Source organism: Bos indicus x Bos taurus, chromosome 4, assembly GCF_003369695.1.
Source record: "Bos indicus x Bos taurus breed Angus x Brahman F1 hybrid chromosome 4, Bos_hybrid_MaternalHap_v2.0, whole genome shotgun sequence".
Lineage (NCBI taxonomy): Eukaryota > Metazoa > Chordata > Mammalia > Artiodactyla > Bovidae > Bos > Bos indicus x Bos taurus.
The window spans coordinates 82,710-101,989 of NC_040079.1; the positions used below are offsets into that span (position 1 = coordinate 82,710).

At 41.4% G+C, this 19,280-nt stretch overlaps 1 pseudogene; it reads left to right on the top strand.

Annotated features, from left to right (window-relative positions):
* The first annotated feature begins 2,331 nt into the window (after positions 1 to 2,331).
* Positions 2,332 to 19,280, top strand: part of LOC113891782 — a 38,831-nt pseudogene continuing 21,882 nt past the window's right edge.

Below are 19,280 nucleotides of genomic sequence, written 5' to 3' on the forward strand. Positions count from 1 at the left end.
TGTGGTCTAGGGCAACCTTCGGACCACACGCACTATTTGAAGCTGCCAACCATTCAAGCTTGCGAACTGTAAACTCCTCATTCACACCCAGAACTTTGTTGAAGTCTGTCTCTCAGTGTTCCTTGAACTTGTGCTCACTTCCCCGCGCGATGATGCCTGTTTCTTCATCTCTCCAGGGCAGTCCACGTCCTCTGACTCTGGCTTCACTGGCCTCCAGCTCAGTGCAGCGATGTTCTTGGGGGCCCTGAGGACCCCTCACTGTCTTTACTTCCATGTCCATCTTCCTCAAATTCTGCTTTCTTCTATGCTGTCCTTGGTTGCTGAACATAGCTGGAGAGATTAATAAACTATAGCCAAAAAATCTTGCATTCTTCATTTGGCAAAATGTAATTGTTTCCTTCTTGGAAAAATCTACAGGCTTTGTCTCTCCCCCACCCCCTGACCATGACATTTCATTCTGCCTTAATTCTTTATCTGTCACATTGTAACACACTTCTTTCATACGAGGACAATGTCTTATTTGTCTTTTTATAATAGCACCAGATCACTATCAACAAATAGTACAATCTACTAGATAGAATATGTTTAGCAAGTATTTATTACACTGGGTAAAAAGAATGAAGAGAACAATTTGATTATTGCTAAAAAACCACCTCCACAGGTGAAAGTTGTGTGATCTGCAACATCTGGTTGGATATTGTCTTATGTTACAAACTTATTGCTTCTTTTGTGTAAACTCATCCAAATGCAAATCTGTAAATTAAATAATTCCATGCTATATTTATCTTGAAATTCCAACATCATTTATCCAATGGCTAAATAATCCACCAAGTCACAGAATGAAAAAGGACTCTAGAAGTGGGTGTAGAGACTAACTACATTGGAATCACCCCAGAGGTTTATGAAACATGATTTCTTGTACTGTAGCCAGGACTCCCTGAAACAGGATATCTGGGGCCCAAATTCATGTGACTTTAGGAATTCCCGATGTAGCTGTGTTCTAAAGATAGGTTTTGGAGCCACAAATTTAGCCCACATTTCACGATTTACAAATGAATAAGCTGAGGGAGAGCCAGGGCACTTTAGCGACTGTCTGAAGTGTCATAGCAGAAAGGATCTGATATCCCTCTCTCTGCTGGTGGACTGACTTTGCCCAGGCCCGGCTGTCCCTCAGACAGACCTCACCCCCCAGCCCCACCTTAGAGCTGCCCACCTGGTGATGCCTGTGCCTCATCTCAGGCTTGAGCTACACTTTTCCCCTTGAGGCTTCTTGACTCCTGCCCTGAATTCAGGCACACACAAGCTGTAAGTGCAGGGAGGCCATCTCCCTGCCAGTGCGAGTGGGAAAGGCCCAGAGCGGATGCCCTTTGCCTTCACCTCTTCAGCAGATGGTTTTGGACGGCATTTTATATGCGCTGCAGAAGGTCCTGGTGACCAACAGACACTGCCTTCTCGTGTGAACGATCCCTGTTTTCCCACTTCACTTTCCTTGGTCTTTCATTTCTGCTTCTGAAGTCACTTCCGAGGTAAATAGTGTGCACATAAAATCTTGCCTTTTGTTCTGTTTTGAGAGAGTGCAGACTAAAATGGGCCCTTAAAATGGGAGATTTGGGAGCCAGGTCTAACAGCAATGAGGACCCCATTGCGAGCAGAGTAAGTGAAAGTGGCTCAGTCGTGTCTGACTCTTTGCGATCCCACAGACTATACAGTCCATGGGATTCTCCAGGCCAGAATACTGGAGTGGGTGCCTTTCCTTTCTCCAGGGATAGAACCCAGGTCTCCTGCATTGTAGGAGGATTCTTTACCAGCTGAGCCACCAGGGAAGCCCAAGAATACTGGATTAGGTAGCCTATCCCTTTTCCAGGGGATCTTCCCAACCCAGGAATCAAACCGGGGTCTCCCGCACTGCAGGCAGATTGTTTACCAGCTGAGCTGCTAGCAGAGGCCATGCACGAACACCCCCACTAGGACTCTTCCTTGGTAACTGGAATGGAAGCAGTTGGAACACAGGCCTTGTTGGGCTCTGGGAGTTAGACGATTTAGGAACAACATAAGGGAAATGATGATGGACAGAGTTGGCTTTTGTTAACTGCTTGGAAGACTTGAAAAACAGAAAGTGATTGGCTTAGGAACTAGCAACCCAGCCAAGAACCCCTGTGGCTGGTTCTTGAGTGTTGCTAGGGTGGCTCCCAGAGCACTGATATCCTCCAGGAAAGAGCAGAGATGGCAGATCTACCTTGCTCAAGTGTTGAGGAAAGACCATGGTTTTGGAGAGGTGGGAATATTAAAGCAGATTTATTGAGTGATACCAATATACTCCTTTGAGATACCATGGAGAGTGTCCCCTTCAACAAGGCTAACAAGTCTATTGATAAAGAGATGTTGGCATCATATGGTAATGTGGTGTGAATACTGAAGTCTGGGATTGACAGTATGAGATGAAGCTGAACTGGGTTTTCTTGTATCATTTAGGATTACAGGGCTCCAGAATGGCAGGGGCCAGGTGGTGGCACCCAACTTTATGCAAAGTGGCCAAAATGGCTGAAAAGAACAAGCAGAGCACAGAGGTCTGTGTCAGGCGGTGGGAGGCACTTGTGTTTCCACTGCAGAAACAGGCAAACGGCTCACTTAGGCTGTTGTTTGGGTTCGGGAACAAAGAATCTAGTTGTTTGACTTCTATCTTGTGTTTTCAGAAGGTCACTTTGTATTGTAGAAAACAAGATTAAGTAGCAATCGTAGGTACAGGAAGACGCCTTGAAGACTTTGAATGATCAAGGTGAGCTGGGGGTCGTGGCCCAGGCCAGTAGGGGAGGTGAGTTGGGTGGAAGGACCAGCGGTGTGTCTGCAAGTAGAGATGATAGAATTTGCTGCAAGATTGAATGCCAGGTAGGATGAGAATAGGAACCAAGGATAATTTCCATATTTCTAGGTCAAGGAACTTAGAGGATGGTGGCACCAAGAATTGCCAGGGGACCAGGAAGAAGAGCAGCCTGTGGAGGGAGTGAGCACTCTCCCTAGGATGGGCCACACTGGGAATCTGATACACGTCCAGTGGTCAAGCCATGTAGGCTGTCAGACGAGGTGGAGTCACAGAGTTAGTAAATACTTGCATGTCACTTGATACCACGCCCTTGGATGAGAATTCCTGGAGACACCCTGCAGGCAGGGAAGACGTGACACACTCTGGTGCTCTCTAACCACTGTGGAGGACAAGAATCTAGGCAAGGATACTGAGATGGCATAGCCAGTGAGGCCAGAGGAAATCCCCAAAGATCATGTTGTTGAGAAGAAAGTGCTTTAAGTGGAGAGAAAATATAAAAGGACAGAGTGGCCAACTGTAATGAACCTTGCTGACAGGCTGAGTAACAGCTGGGGACAACAGGGTGCCTAGTGGATTTACCAAAAGGGAGGTCATTGTTAGCATCATTTAGCAAAATGATAACATTAGCAAGAGTCAGTTCAATGACTGGACATAAACTGCCGGGAGTGAGGTGGGGTTACCACCATTGCTAATAGAGTGGGACAAAAACTTGGGGCATAAAGTCTGCAAATAATATCACATTCATTACAGTTCAGTTCAGTTCAGTCGCTTAGTGGTCTCCAACTCTGCGACCTCATGAATTGCAGCACGCCAGGCCTCCCTGTCCATCACCAACTCCCAGAGTTCACTCAAATTCACATCCATCGAGTCAGTGATGCGATCCAGCCAGCTCATCCTTTGTCGTCCCCTTTTCCTCCTGCCCCCAATCCCTCCCAGCATCAGAGTCTTTGCCAATGAGTCAACTCTTCGCATGAGGTGGCCAAAGTACTGGAGTTTCAGCTTTAGCATCATTCCTTCCAAAGAACACCCAGGACTGATCTCCTTTAGAATGAACTGGTTGTATCTCCTTGCAGTCCAAGGGACTCTCAAGAGTCTTCTCCAACACCACAGTTCAAAAGCTTCAATTCTTCAGTGCTCAGCTTTCTTCACAGTCCAACTCTCACATCCATACATGATCACAGGAAAAACCATAACCTTGACTAGATGGACCTTCGTTGGCAAAGTAATGTCTCTGCTTTTGAATATGCTATCTGGGTTGGTCATAGCTTTCCTTCCAAGAAGTAAGCATCTTTTAATTTTATGGCTGCAATCACCATCTGCAGTGATTTTGGAGCCCCAAAAAATAAAGTCTGAGACTGTTTCCCCATCTATTTGCAATGAAGTGATGGGACCAGATGCCATGATCTTAGTTTTCTGAGTGTTGAGCTTTAAGCCAACTTTTTCACTCCCCCCTTTCACTTTCATCAAGAGGCTTTTTAGTTCCTCTTCACTTTCTGCCATAAGGGTGGTGTCATCTGCATATCTGAGTTTATTGATATTTCTCCTGGCAATCTTGATTCCAGCTTGTGCTTCCTCCAGCCCAGCATTTCTCATGATGTACTCTGCATATAAGTTAAATAAGCAGGGTGACAATATACAGCCTTGACATACTCCTTTTCCTATTTGGAACCAGTCTCTTGTTCCATGTCCAGTTCTAACTGTTGCTTCCTGACCTGCATACAAATTTCTCAAGAGGCAGGTCAGGTGGTCTGGTATTCCCATCTCTTGAAGAATTTTCCAGTTTATTGTGATCCACACAGTCAAAGGCTTTGGCATAGTCAATAAAGCAGAAATAGATGTTTTTCTGGAACTCTCTTGCTTTTTTGATGATCCAGCTGATGTTGGCAATTTGATCTCTGGTTTCTCTGCCTTTTCTAAAACCAGCTTGAACATCAGGAAGTTCACAGTTCACGTATTGCTGAAGCCTGGCTTGGAGAATTTTGAGCATTACTTTACTAGTGTGTGAAATGAGTGCAATTGTGCAGTAGTTTGAGCATTCTTTGGCATTGCCTTTCTTTGGGATTGGAATGAAAACTGACCTTTTCCAGTCCTGTGGCCACTGCTGACTTTTCCAAATTTGCTGGCATATTGAGTGCAGCACTTTCATAGCATCATCTTTCAGGATTTGAAAGAGTTCAACTGGAATTCCATCACCTCCAGTAGCTTTGTTTGTAGTGATGCTTTCTAAGGTGCACTTCACTTCACATTCCAAGATGTCTGGCTCTAGGTCAGTGATCACACCATCGTGATTATCTGGGTCATGAAGATCTTTTTTGTACAGTTCTTCTGTGTATTCTTGCCACCTCTTAATATCTTCTGCTTCTGTTAGGTCCATACCATCTGTCCTTTATAGAGCCCATCTTTGCATGAAATGTTCCCTTGGTATTTCTAATTTTCTTGAAGAGATCTCTAGTCTTTCCCATTCTGTTGTTTTCCTCTATTTCTTTGCATTGATCACTGAGGAAGGCTTTCTTATCTCTTCTTGTTATTCTTTGGAGCTCTGCATTCAGATGCTTATATCTTTCCTTTTCTCCTTTGCTTTTGGCTTCTCTTCTTTTCACAGCTATTTGTAAGGCCTCCCCAGACAGCCATTTTGCTTTTTTGCATTTCTTTTCCAAGGGGATGGTCCTGATCCCTGTCTCCTGTACAATGTCACAAACCTCATTCCATAGTTCATCAGGCACTCTATCTATCAGATCTAGGCCCTTAAATCTATTTCTCACTTCCACTGTATAATCATAAGGGATTTGATTTAGGTCATACCTGAATGGTCTAGTGGTTTCCCTACTTTCTTCAATTTAAGTCTGAATTTGGCAATGAGGAGTTCATGATCTGAGTCACAGTCAGCTCCTGGTCTTGTTTTTGCTGACTGTATAGAGCTTCTCCATCTTTGGCTGCAAAGAATACAATCAATCTGATTTCGGTGTTGACCATCTGGTGATGTCCATGTTACAAAGAGGCCACTAATCCTATTTATAAACTGTTGTGTTATGTTGGATAGCTTAGAATACTTAGGAGAAAATGGTCTAGCTTCTTAAAGAGCCAAAGAAATAAAATGGAGGCTCAATTTCCTAGGAGAAAGAGGCTCCAGATGAGTCACGAGAAATTAGCAGATTGAGAGCATTGTGTGTCTCTATTTTGAGAGTGGAATTTCAGAAATGTGGTAAGGATTAAGAAAACAAGCCAGCCATAAATCTGGAGGGAAAAAACTGGTTGGCAAATCATATGGGCATCCAGGAATAATACAGAGATGGAGCTGAAGCCAAGATAATGCCCTGAGGCCACCACGAGGGTTAGAGAAAAGTTTAGCTGGGTAGGGCTGAGCATGTTTCGTGATAAGAAGGATATACTATTTGAACTTTAGAACACATCAATTCACTTTTGTTTTTACTATTTAATTTTTTAAAAGGAAGTATAATTTACCAAAACATACTGGTAATAACACTGGATTAGTCTAGACAAAACACATATGCATGGATCAAATATTACACACTGATTCTTTCATCATCCAAGTCTAAACAGAGTTTGTGCATTATTCCTAACGCATGACCAATTATTCACCGGGTAGCACCGACATAAATTAGAGTCATTATGGCTGTATGGGAAAACAATGGTGCAAACAATAGGATGGCGTGGAAAAATGAAATAGAAACAAATATTCCATGAGTATTCAATTTTCTAGCCACGAATACACAGAGAGAAAATAAATTAAATGTGGTCAATGAAGCTCAAGTTGATTTACTTGGAAAAGTTTCTTGTAGCCCTACCATGTCTTACAATATTTTTAAGATCAGTCATCACCCAGTCTTCTTTGTGCCAGTCACACATACTTGGAGCCCAAAAGATACCTTGAGGTACACTGGGAGTTTTGTTCAGGCCATTTAAGCAGAAATGGAACTGCTGTGATCTATAGCTCACAGGCAATGGTGCTCTAGTTGTCCCCCAGAATGCAAACAGAGCATTCTTTCTCAAATCAGGCTGCCAGAGTTTCACTGAACTCACCATAGCCTTTCCAGGAAGGGAGTCTTTGATCTGACTTTGTACTCTCTGCAGAGCTAATGATTATCTCAGGAGAACCATTGTTTTTCCAGAGTAGATTCTGTCTCATTTCCAGTCTGAGTTACAATGGATATCTCTAATCATGAACTTCAAACCCCTGCAGGCAATGTTGTGTTGGTCTGTTGTGTTTGAATGTGCACTTGCAGTTGAGTGCACATCTAGCTGTATTTTTTTTCACAGCTTTTCTGGAATACTTATTTTTCATTGTTTATATGATGAGAATCATAACTTGCAGTTGAAAATCAATGTCTATAGCAGTAAGTTAAGGATAAAAATCAATCATTTTTGATTTTACCTCTTATTGCCAAATGCAATCACTTGTTCAGTAAAGTTCAGGTTTTAATAGATTAAAACATACTTTGACTTGCCTAGTTTACGGGTTTTGCTTTTTTCTTTTATCAGAAGTGAGGCTCAGCTAACATTTGAGTGCTAATTCCTCTTGTCAAAGGAAAAGACTACAATAAAGACATTTGCAAACTCAACAAGTAAAAAAGTTTTTTCATGGTTCTTCTCTGTTGTAAAACATTAGCTGGCTTTTTCCTTTTTATTTTCAATAAGTAAATGTAGAGCCTGTATCTGGCTACCCACTCCAGGTTCCCTTCAGATTTGCTGTCTAGATGATCCGAAAATATGCAAGATGTGAGAATCCTGTGGAACAATTATGTGTTGTGATTTATTTTACAGGGCAACCATGGGACAAAGCAGACACTGAATCTCTCAGGGAAAATGGGGTCTTGTCTGAAGTTCTCCCAGGCAAAGCAGGCTACAGCTCTGTGGGAAGGAACCTCGTCTGTGTGGGCCAACTGCTTTCTCTCCTGTGACAAGAACAAAGAACAGCCAAGGATTTGGGGTCCCGCAGCTAACGCCTCAGAATCTTGGGTTGCCTGCCCAAAAGTTTCCTCTTCTGTCCTCTGAGAAGTTGACTGGATGGTAGGATTATGTGCAAATTTCCTATTTGTCCCTGCCTGGCAGCCAGAAAGGCCATGATTCCTCAAATTTGTTGAACAAAATGATCTAAGCTCACCTTCACTGCTGTCTACTCTTCTACTCGAGGGCAAGCTCGACGCTGCCCCTTCCCTGGGAGGAGGAGCAGCTCCCCGCTGATGGCTGCACTGCTGTGCATGTGACCTGGCTTGTCAGGGCTTCCGGATAACGCAAGTTCAAAACAACCGCTTTGCTCCTCTGAGCCACCAGTACTGAAATTGCCTGAGTGGGTTCCCTGAAAGACATTATGGGCTTTGAATAAAATCAGATTGAAATCGCTGATACCACCCCAGATTTGTGTAAAAACTGGAATGGTGTGGAAATTTTTCCTTAAATGAGTAGTCTATCCACCTGTAATCTGGTGGTAAGGCTGCTACCTACATCTTGGGGTTATCACGAGGGTAGATGGGACGATGTACTCTCCTCATGCCAAACAAACTCCTTGAACTTAAATTAGAATAAAAGGCAGATAAATGTACCTAAAAGTATCATTTGAATAAATTAACCATCTTGAAACAAAATAGTGATCAATAAATGTTTTCCCTTGAATAGAACTGCTTTAGGATTTACAGTTTTCAGTGAAACTAAGAACAATGATTAGAGTTTCTGGACACCTGACTTGGGTGTATGTCTGTGTGTTCATGCTCAGTGGCTTTAGCCATGTCTGAGTCTTTGTGACTCCATGGACTGTAGCCCACCAGGCTCCTCCATCCATGGGATTATCCAGGCAAAAACACTGGAGTGGCTTGCCATTTCCTTCTCCAGGAGATCTTTCAAGTGAACGATCAAACCTACCTCTCCTGGGACTCCTGCATTGAAAGGCAGATTCTCTACCACTGAGCCACGAGGGAAACCTGAATTGGATATAGAATGGCTGGATATTTTTAAAGAATTGTTTCTTATTTATTCTTCATTTCACAGTAATTCAACTTGTTACTGACTTCAAAAAAATTTTGAAATAACTTTAGATTCGTAAGAAGTTGAAAAGAGGATACAGAGAGGTCCTATGTATCGTAACAGACATCTTCAAAATGAGGAAAATTGCCATTGGCACATGTGTACACCACCCAAAGCCATTTTATCCAGAGCGTAGATTCGTGTAACCATCACCTCAGGGTGAAAGGTGGTGAATTCTCCCCACGGGCAACCGTTCCCACAGGGAACGCTTACAATGAGGACTACCGAATCTGACATAAGAAATCTGCAGCGCTCACCCTGGTTCCTTCATCCACGAACTAGTTACCTGAGCATGAGTCTCATTCACTACTGCTTTGGGCTCCTCATTTGTTCACGGGTTGGTTGTAACTAGTAGTAGATGAACTGATGGATGTGAAAGTCCTTAGTGAGCTCGGACATAAAAATGTCAGGTGTTGTTACCATGTAGCGACCAGAGACCAAGGAATAAAACTCAGAATCTCCTGAACATCACTGCAGAACCTGGTTCCTTTTATCACAATGTGATCTTCTAGCTGTAAAGGGTGGGGCTGAAGATGAGGACTTGTAACTCTATGGACCTTCATCCCCCAGCAAGACTGGCTTGTATTCAAGAGTCAGCTGTTAGTAAGGCCTCTCTCTGTTAGAGGTGCCTTCACAAGCCAGGGCTGAAGTGGTCACTTCTACACAGTGGTCTACAGAAGAAGATAAAAATCTTCATTAACCAAAAACGTGTCTTCCATTGACAGCCATGGTTGTCTGTACTCACACTTCAAAATCCATGAGTCAGTCACATGACCCAAACAGGACTTTCTCCATTCCTCTGACAAACTGTTCATAGCCATTATCAAGCTCATAAAACTGTAAGCTAAATCTGACCAAAATTACTGCACTAAACTCAGAGTATTTGAAACTATAACACAGTCTTCAACACTGAGAAATGAAAAATTACTCAAATACTCAAACATGGGTGATTTGTTAAATACTTGTTTACAAACTGAACTTTTAAAAGTCAGTACACGAAGCATTTATTGACACATAAAAATGTTCACAACGTGCAGTCATGAAAAAGTTCATGAAACAATATACTTAGTATATGTCGATGAAAAGCAATCCAGAAGATTTCTGTTGTTGTTCAGTCACTCAGTCATGTCCGGCTCTTTGTGACCCCATGGACTGCAGCACGCCAGGCCTCCTTGTCCATCGCCAACTCCCAGAGCTTGCTCAAACTCACATCAAGTCGGTGATACCATCCAACCATCTCAACTTTTGTTGTTCCCTTCTCCTCCTGCCTTCAATCTTTCCTGGCATCAGGGTCTTTCCCAGTGAGTCAGTTCTTCACATTAGGTAGCCAAAGTATTGGAGCTTCAGCTCATCAGTACTTCCAATTCAGGATTGATTTCCTTTAGGATGGACTGGTTTGATCTCCATGCAGTCCAAGGGACTCTCAAGAGTCTTCTTCAACACCAGAGTTCAAAAGCATCAATTCTACAGTGCTCAGCCTTCTTCATGGTCCAACTTTCACATCCATACATGACTACTGCAAAGACCATGGCTTTGACTAGACGGACCTTTGTTGGCCATCCAGAAGATTATGCATCAAATTATTAGAAAATTTTCAGATTATTTTCATTTAAGAGAATCAAATATATACTCTTGTTTCCTACAAGGAGTGTATGTTCTTTCTTTTATAACCTGTTGCATTGCTGTTTCATGTGAATGCCATAAAAAATCACTTGTACGAAGTATGAAATTCAATGAGTTTTGCAAACTGTATACAGTCGTGTAAACACTGCACCATCAAGATAGAGCCCGTTCCCACCACCTCTCATAACTGTCCTTGCTTTTCACCGTCACACCTTCTTCAGGCATCCACGGATCTGCTTCCTGATCTAATTTTGCCTTTTCTAGAATTTCGTATTACTAGAATCATACATTATGTAGTCTTTGTTTTTTCTTTTTCATGTAACAGTACTTTTGAGACTCATTCATTCACACTGCTGTGTTTATGAGTTCACTCCCTTTTATTGCTTAACCATATAACATTATACAGATATACTATATTCTGCTTATTCATTTACCAAGTGAAAGACTTTTAGCTGTTTCTGGGTTTGGAAATTGTGAAAAAAGCTACTATGAAATTTTTACATGAGACTTTGTAAAAACCTGGAGTAGAATTGCTGGGTTAAATGGTAAGTGTGCTTTCAATTTTGTAAGAAGTTCCTAAACTTTTTTTCCAAGTGACTGCACCATTGTTCATTCCCAACAGCAAAATATGCAAGCTCCCATTTGTTCATATCCTCTTCAATACTCAGTTTTGCCAGTCTTTTCCACTGTAGGTATTCTATTATTTAGGTAATTGTATCTCTTTATGTTTTTCTTTTCTTTTTTGCTTATTCTTCCTTTTATTTTTGGAAACAGAATGGCAACCCACTCAAGTATTCTTGTTTGGGAAGCCCATGGACAAAGGAGCCTGACAAGTCACAGTCCATGGGGTCACAAAGAGTCAGACACAACTCAGCGACTAAACACCAGCAACATCTTTAGGGTTTATCCTACAAGTGTGATTAGTGGGTCTATATAAAGAGTTCTTTATATTTTCCAAAGGTGAGCCCTTTATCTGTGATGTGAGTTGTAAGTACATTCTTCCAGTTTGTCGTTTGTCTTTTAACATTGTCTATGGTGCTTTGCTTTGTTTGCCATGTGAACGTTACTGTTTTTGTCTATAGTCACGCGTGTCAGCCTTTGTTTCTGGATTCAGAGACAGAGTTACAAAGGCTTTCCTCAGTTCCAGACTCAGAAAATGGACCCATGTTTTCATCTGATATTTATATGGTTTCATTCTTTGCATTTGTATCTTTCATCTGGCGTTAACTTTGGTATATTTAAAAAAAGTTTCTTTCCAAACAGATATCCAGTGTAGGAGGTTCCCTTTTCTCCACATCCTCTCCAGCATTTATTGTTTGTAGACTTTTGATGGCAGGCATTCTGACCAGTGTGAGAGGGCATCTCTTTATGGTTTTGATCTGCATTTCTCTGATAATGAGTGATGTTGAGCATCTTTTCGTGTGTTTCTTAGCCATCTGTATGTCTTCTTGGGAGAAACGTCTGTTTAGTACTTTGGCCCGTTTTTTGATTGGGTCATTTATTTTTCTGGTATTGAGCTGCATGAGCTGCTTGCATATTTTGGAGATTAATTATTTGTCAGTTGCTTCATTTGCTATTATTTTCTCCCATTCTGAAGGCTATCTTTTCACCTTACTTATAGCTTCCTTCATTGTGCAAAAGCTTTTAAGTTTAATTAGGTCCCATTTCTTTATTTTTGTTTTTATTTCCATTACTCTGGGAGGTGGGTCATAGAGGATCTTGCTGTGATTTATGTCAGAGAATGTTCTGCCTATGTTTTCCTCTAAAAGTTCTATAGTTTCTGGTCTTACATTTAGATCCTTAATCTATTTTGAGTTCACTCCCTTTTACTGCTTAATCATATAACATTGTACAGATACACCATATTTTGCTTATCCATTTACCAAGTGAAAGACATGTAACTGTTTACAGCTTTGGCAACTGTGAAAAAAGCTACTGTGGAACTTTTACAGGAGACTTTGTAAAAACCTGGAGTAGAACTGCTGGGTTAAATGGTAAGTGTGCTTTCAATTTTGTAAGAAATTGTTAAACTGTTTTTTAAAGCGCACCATTGTGCATTCCCAACAGCGAAATATGCGAGTTCCCATTTGTTCAGGTTCTTCAATACTCAGCTTGGGGTCTTTTCCACTTTAGCTTTTCTATTATTTAGGGAATTGTTTCTGTTTTTCATTTTCATCTTCATTTTTCTAATGCAAATATCTTTTTATGTTAAAGTGCCCGTTCAAATCTTCCACAAATATTTTGACTCAGATTGTATGTCTTATTAATGACTTTTGAGAGTTCTTTATATAGTCTGGATACAAGTGCTTTATCAGATATATTTTTCTCCCAGTCTGAACCTTGCCTTTTCAGTATTTTTAAAGAGTATCTTTGAAAGGGTAAAGTATTTTAATTTTGAAGAAAGCCCAATTATCAATTATCTCTGTTATGATTTGTTCTTTTGGTATCATATCTAGTTTATCTTCCCCAAAAAGGTCACAAAGATTTACTCCTACTTTTTCATGCAGAAGTTGTACAGCTTTATGTTAAAGTTTACATCTATGATGCATTTCCAATTTTTTTTTTTTTTTACTATATGGTGTGAAATAAAGGTAAATATTGTTTTTATCCATATAAACATTCAATATTTTCAGTAATATATGTCAAAAAGATAATCTTTTCTCTGTAAAATTACCTTAGCTCCTTTGTCAAAAATAAACTGTGTGGATTTACTTCTGGACTCCATTTTGGTCTGTATAGCTATCCTTATACTAAAATCTCATTGTCTTGATTAGTATAATTTTATTATGCACTTTTAAGTCATGTATTTTAAGTTCTCAAAATTTGAAATTGTCAAAATTGTTTTGGCTGTCTACATCTTTTAAACTAATGTGAAATTTTATAATCAACTTATAAAATTATACAAAATACTCAGTCTCTTAGAATTTTAATTGGAGTCTTGTTGAATCTTAAAATCACTTTGAAGATAACTGACATTTTTTCACAATAAGACTTTCAAAGAATTGACATGGTATCTCTATTTATTTAAGTCTTCTTTAAATTCTTTCAGTAATGTCTGCTGTTTTCAGTGCATGGATGTTGTTATACTTCGTTAAACCTGTCCTTGTGTAGTTTATGTTTTACTATGCTATTACATTTGATGTTATCATTTCTATTTTAATTTCCAATTGTTTATTGCTGGTATGTAAATACTGGAGAAGGCGATGGCACCCCACTCCAGTACTCTTGCCTGCAAAATCCCATGGACGGAGGAGCCTGGTGGGCTGCAGTCCATGGGGTCACTAAGAGTCGGACACGACTGAGCAACTTCACTTTCACTTTTCACTTTCATGCATTGGAGAAGGCCATGGCAACCCACTCCAGTGTTCTTGCCTGGAGAATCCCAGGGACAGGGGAGCCTGGTGGGCTGCGTCTATGGGGTCGCACAGAGTCGGACACGACTGAAGTGACTTAGCAGCAATATGTAAATACACAATTAATTTTTGAATATTGACCTTGTACCCTAAGACATTCCTGAACTTACTTTTTAATTATATTAACTTTTAAAATTGATTTTTTAAGATATACTAGATACAGAGTTTTTATTTTTTATATACAGCTCGTGGGGTCCTCACGGCTAGCACACTGAAGCGATTTGCCATTCCCGTGGATCACGTTTTGTCAGAACTCTTACATGGCATGGTTCATAGCTTCACTGAGTTACGCGAGCCCCTTCACCACAATGCAGGGCACATCATGTGAAATGTTGGGCTGGATGAACTACAAGCTGAAATCAAGATTGCTGGGAGAAATATCAACAACCTCAGATAATGCAGATGATACCACTCTAATGGCAGAAAGTGAAGAAGAACTAAAGAGCCTCTTGAAGAGAGTAAAGGAGGAGAGTGGGAAAAAACAGCTTAAAATTCAATATTGAAGAAACTAAGATCATGGTATCCAGTGCCATGACTTCATGGCAAATAGAAGGGGAAAGGAGTGAGTAGTGATAGACTTCCTTATCTTGTCTCTATGATCACTGCTGATGGTGACTGCAGCCATGAGATTAGAAGACAACTGCTCCTGGGAAGAAAAGCTGTGACAAACCCAGACAGAGTGTTAAAAAGTAAAGACATCACTTTGCTGACAAAGGTCCATATAATTAAGGCTATCGTCTTCCCAGTAGTCACATACAGGTGTGAGAGCTGGACAATAGAGAAGGCAGAGTGCTGAAGAATTGATGCTTTCGAACTGTGGTGCTAGAGAAGACTCTTAAGAGTCCCCCGGAAAGCAAGGACATCAAACCAGTCCATCTTAAAGGAAATCAACCCTGAATACCCTTTGGAAGGACTGATGCTGAAGCTGAAGCTCAAATACTCTGGCCACCTGATGCAAAGAGCCGGCTCATTGGAAAAGACCCTGATGCTGGGAAAGATTGAAGGCAGAAGGAGAAGGGGATGACAGAGGATGAGATAGTTGGATGGAATCACTGATTCAATGGACATGAACTTGGGCAAACTCTGGGAGATGGTGAGGGACCGGGAAGCCTGGCATGCTACAGTCCATGGGGTAGCAGGGAGTCAGACACAACTTGGTGACTGAATAACAATGGATAGACGGTTAGGTTGTTTGTGAAAAAAGTCAGTTCTGCTCATTTCTTTTGAATCTGTATGGGTTAATTTTTTCCCCCTTAATGCTCTGGAAAGGGCCGCCATGCAATACTGAATAGAAGTGGTAACAATGGTGATTAAATTGCCTTGCTGCTGAGTCACTTCAGTCGTGTCGGACTCTGTGCGACCCCATAGACAGGCAGCCCACCAGGCTCCCCTGTCCCTGGGATTCTCCAGGCAAGAACACTGGAGTGGGTCGCCATTTCCTTAGTCCTGACATTAAAGGGAAAATAATTATCTATCACTGCTCAGTAGAGTGTTAGCTGTAGGTGTTTCAAAATTTTCCTTCTATGTATGATTAGCTACATTGCACTGATGTTGAATTTTATGAAAAACAATGTTATCTGTGCCTTTTCATTCTATTGTGTGTTTTGTGTTTTTCCTTTTAGTATCTCAATATGGTGAACTACATTCCCTGAGCTTTGGCTGTTGAAACAAACTTGCGTAACTCGGGAAGGCTCCGGTCAGTCCTAGCAAATTCTCCCTTTTATGTACTGCTTATTCCTTTTGCTTACATTTTGGTGAGGACTTTTCTATTTATGTCCATGAGAGATATTGTTTTCTATAGTTTCTAGTGATGCTTCAATGTGCTTCTGGTGTTAGGACAACGCTATTCTCACAAAGCAGTAGTTAAGTGTTCTTTCCTCTTCCTTTTTCTGGAAGGGTTTGTGTAGAAGGGTTTTTATGGGTTTTTTTTTCAATGGTTGGTAGAGTTTACTAGGGACTGGAATGGGGTTTTTCTTTTTTATAACATTGTACCATGAATTCAATTTTTTCTAATTTTAATAGACAGTGGGATATCAAAGTCATACATTGAGCAAATTTTAGAAATTTATGTTTTTCAGTTTGTCCACTTGCAGTCAAATGTCTTAGCATCCACAGTGTCCTTTGTTAATCTTCTATATACAGCATCTGCAGTGTTGTCCTGTCTGTTCCCCAGCGGTTTGTTACTTTTATTGCTCATTTCAAAGAGTCGAATTTTGTTAACTTTCTCTTTTATTTCTACTTCACTGGTTTCTGCTATTTTAATTTTTTCTTTCTCTGCTTAGTGTGTGTTTAATTTCTCTTATTTTTTAAGTTTCTCATGGTTGGAGAATTTTTTTGTACCACATTTATTTGTCATTTAAGTTATTTTAGATTTTGCTGCACATATTCTGAAGCTTCATTGTTTGGTGAACACATATCTAGGATGGATGTTCTGTATGAAATGATTTGTCATTATGAAATATCTCACTTTATACCTGATAGTATTCTCTTTTCTGAAGTCTACTTTGATATTCAAATAGTTGATTCAGATTGCTTTTGATTAGTGTTTGTATGGTATACTTTTTACTTTTTTATTTTAAAAAAAGACATGAAATTTTCCTTTTTGCAGAGCATTTTAAAAATTGAGTTATAATAAATAAAATTCACCCATTTAAGTATACATTTCTTTGAACTTTGACAAGTACATACTGACATGTAACCACTATCAATATCAGATGTAGAACATTTCCATCAACATTTGTAGGAACATTTCCAAAATTCCTTCATGGTCCTTTGTAGCCAACACCTCCTTGTATCCCTAGCCCCTGGTCCACACTGATCAGTCTCTGTTTGGTGATTTGCCTCCTGCAGGTGTCACATTAGAGGCATTACAGAAGACTGAGCCTTAACCTGACTTCTTTCATCTGGAGCGGAGCATCTGAAACTCACCCATGCTGTTCGCACCCTGGGTGCCTCGTGCTGAACCCCGTGCGTGCTTTGGCCTCCTGCACCAGCGTCCTTGCTGCTTTCCAGGCTGGCAACTCCCGGTTCTGTTAGATTTCCCTCTTGGGCAACCTGCTACCACCCTCTTCACAGTAATTTCACTATACCTGACGCACTATAGAAAAAGCTGCTTACTTACCTGCTTGTCCCCCTCATTAGGCTGTGTTCTTTGAGTGTAGCTCTGCTATTTGTTCATCTTTGCAACCAAAAGGCATGATTAGTGCCTGATTGTATTAGTTAAGGTAATGCTGGGTACTATTACAAATAAACCACACAATGCCAGCACTTTAAAACAAGGAAATTTTCTTTTTAACTGAATTAACAGATAACTAAGTGAGTCTCTGGCCATCAGGAAGAGGGTGTCTTTAACATGCAGCTCATTCACTCAATTGTGTCTGACTCTTTGCCATCCCATGGACTGCAGCATGCCAGGCTTCCCTGTCCATCACCAACTCCTGGAGCTTGCTCAAACTCATGTCCATTGAGTCAGTGGTACCATCCAACCATCTCATCCTCTGCCATCTCCTTCACCTCCTGCCTTCAATCTTTCTCAGCATCAGGGTCTTTTCCAATGAGTCAGTTCTTCGCACTGGGTGGCCAAAGTATTGGAGTTTCAGCTTCAGCATCAGTCCTTCCAATGAATATTCAGGGCTGATTTCCTTTAGGATGGACTGGTTGGATCTCCTTGCAGTCCAAGGGACTCTCAAGGGTCTTCTCCAACACCACAGTTCAGAAGCATCAATTCTTCTGCACTCAACCTTTTTTATAGTCCAACTATCACATCCATGCATGACTACTGGAAAAACCAGTGGACTAGATGGCCTTTTGTCAACAAAGTAATGCCTCTGCTTTTTAATATGCTGTCTAGGTTGGTCATAGCTTTTCTTCCAAGGAGCAAGCGTCTTTTAATTTCATGGCTGCAGTCACCATCTGCAGTGATTTTTGAGCCCCCAAAAATAGTCTCATTGTTTCCCCAACTATTTGCCAGGAAGTGATGGGACCAGATGCCACGATCTTAGTTTTCTGAGTGTTGAGTTTTAAGCCAACTTTTTCACTCTCCTCTTTCACTTTCATCAAGAGGCTCTTTAGATGTTCTTTGCTTTTTGCCGTAAGAGTGGTGTCATCTGTGTGTCTGAGGTTACTGATATTTCTCCTGGCAATCTTGATTCCAGCTTGTGCTTAGTCCTGCCCGGCATGTCCCATGATGTACTCTAACATTTAACATGCAGTTAATCATGTGAATAATCAGCTCGAAGACTGAGCAGTGGGCACTCTGTCACCTCAGCTTCTTTAACACTTGACTTCCAACTTTAACCACAGTGTTGACATTTGGCCATTAGAAGGAAAAAGAACACGGAGCCCCACAGGTGGGAGGTTCAGAGTAGTAAAGACTACTCCTTCCATGTTTGCTTCTGAGAACTAGTTCACACGGCCAGACCATGGGCAGCCAAGGACTATATCCTGTTCTCAGAGTGGCCGTGTTGGGCAGCTTCTGCCACCGCACAACCATGAAGAAAGAGTGTAGACTGAGGTCTATGACTGACTCTGCACTGGAAGGCGCTGCACTCTAGCTCAGTCACTTTCTGTGTCCCAAGGCTGGTGCCTGTTTCTGGTTCTTTCTACAGCACACAATGGCTATGGGAGGCTTAAGTGCTGACTACCCCAGCTCTTCCTGCTGGAGGTCACGCACACTGGCTGAGGCTGCCCACATGGGGAATGAACACTCCCAGAGTCCTGAGGGGGGTGGAGCACACGTCCTGAAGCATCTGGCTTTATCCACAACCTCTCTGGTTCCCTCCCCTAGCTTCTGGCATTTCAACTTGAACTGAGTGGGAAACAGAAGCCAAGATGCTTGCTGACTTCGTGCTCCTCCTCCTCCTCCATTTCAGCCAGAGGCCCTGCTTTCTTCCTCTTCAGGCCGAGAGGCATTTCTCTGCCTGTCTCCTTTTCCCCAGAGCATGTGTGGACCTTCCTTCCCTGGTTCCATGAAAACAGAATGACATCTGGAGGACAGTCTTTGTGGAAGAGAAGAGGTTTTAAAAAGACTATCAGTGTAATATTTTCAAAATATTAATGTGCAACACATGTGACAGTGTTAAATGAATTATAAAGCTTGCAAAAAATATAAGGCGGTGCAAAATTATTAACAATTCTTTGGAGAAGTGAAAGTGGAGAGAAAACATTGAAAGTGGATTTGCCTCTTGCCCAAGTCAGCTCTGGGCTCAGACAGGATCCCAGGCTGACTGGGAGACCCCAAGCCCACTGTCCAGTGCCCTGTAAAGTGCTAAGAGTGGCCACATGTCATCTGGAGGCAGAGGCCTGTGCGCCTGTGTGGCAGTCGTCAGCATCACGGGAGCTGGGAGCTGTCTCTCTCCATTGCAAACTTGTTTACAGACTTCTCA